Source organism: Suricata suricatta, chromosome 2 (genome assembly GCF_006229205.1).
Source record: "Suricata suricatta isolate VVHF042 chromosome 2, meerkat_22Aug2017_6uvM2_HiC, whole genome shotgun sequence".
Taxonomy (NCBI): domain Eukaryota; kingdom Metazoa; phylum Chordata; class Mammalia; order Carnivora; family Herpestidae; genus Suricata; species Suricata suricatta.
The window spans coordinates 122,164,858-122,166,596 of NC_043701.1; positions in this window are offsets into that span (position 1 = coordinate 122,164,858).

Sequence of the window (1,739 nt, forward strand, 5' to 3'; positions counted from 1 at the left end):
CGTGACCTGAGCCAGTCAGATGCTTAACCAAATGAGCCACCCAGGTGCACTTACTGTTTTCATTTTTTAATAAGAAACCTAATGGAGGACCATGGGGAGGGGAAGAGGGAAAGAGAGTTGGGGAGAGAGAGGGATGCAAAACCTGAGAGACTATTGAATACTGAAAATGAACTGAGGGTTAAAGGGGGAGGGTGAGGGGGAAAAGAGGTGGTGGTAATGGAGGAGGGCACTTGTGGGGAAGAGCCCTGGGTGTTACATGGAAACCAATTTGACAATAAATTATTTAAAAAAATAAAAATAAAAAATAGAAAAAAAAGAAATATTAGGTACAGTTTCACAATTTACTAATTAATTAGAATTTTCACACAAAAAAAGAATCACTTCACATTTTCCTTACCTAATAAGGAAAGAAAAACACCAATACATAATAATTTTCAACTCCTTCTAGTATTGTATAATTTCCTAATTCATGGCCTGTTGGTAACTTTATTTTCTGTTTGATGGTGACAGCGGTAGGATATTCGAGACTTGAGGACAAGTTAAACAGTTAAAAGTATTTGTATTTTCTTCATTCCCAGCTTCAATAGTTTCAGTTTGTGAAACACTTTTACTTGTATGTGTAATAGAATGAATTTTTATTTTATTTATTTGAGAAAGAGACATACCTATGCTCAAATTCTTTGATTAACAGAAGGAACTCCACTTCTGATTCTAGGTCAGCCTAAATTATAGCTTCAATTTTCTACAAAAATTCATAGATTCTATAACCTGATGCTGCCCCTGGGATTACCTATAGTAGATTTGCTGAAAACCTAGAATGAATGAGAATTAAAATTAGCAAATTGGAATCTTTAGACTCATAAGTAATTTCCTTGATGATGTTTACTTAATTACTATTCTTACTGTGCCTGCTCAAGAATGATGAGTGATCTATCTTTAGAACCATTAATCTTAGGCTATTTGCATACATAGAAGGCAACTAAGGAAAGAAAACAAAATAGCAACCTGATCATAATGCCTATATCATTTCTTTAATGTAAAATAGAAATGAAACTTTATCACATAATCACTTGAAGTGATACATACCTAGGAGAAGCATTAGACTCAAAGTTTTGAGATATATATAATGATGTGCTGATAAACTGACTACAAAACCCTGATTTGTATTGTCTGATTAGGTTTTGTGGTATAAGTACTCTCACTGGCACTGATTTCAAGCAAATGGTTTCAAAATCGGCCCACAAATTTCCTGAAAATTTAGTAATCAGCTTTTACAGCTAAATGTATGATTCTACAACTTACTTAGTCCCAATGACAATGACTATAGTAGATTAATTATATTGTGGTCCCAATGCTTCACTACTCATGAATCCACACCCTTTACCATGTAACCTTGTAGTCCTCCCACCGATATTCTGGACCCAGTCAAGTGGCTTGCTTCCAGCAATAGGGTATTAGCAGATATGACACAAGAAGAAGCTTGAAAAAGAAATTCATATTTCCACTCTTTCTTGAATTCCTGTCATTGCCATTAAAGCATATTCAGGCAAGAAGAGCCAAATTGCTTCTGTCATTGCAACTAATACCATCCTAAACCAGTTGAGAGTGCACCAATTCCAAGACATGTAAGTCAGCTTAGCCAGGATCAGAAATTTGTTTATCTGACCTACTTCTAAGTACAGATGCATAAGCAAGCCCAGCCCAAGTAAGTGAAGCCATATGGACATGTGAGATACATG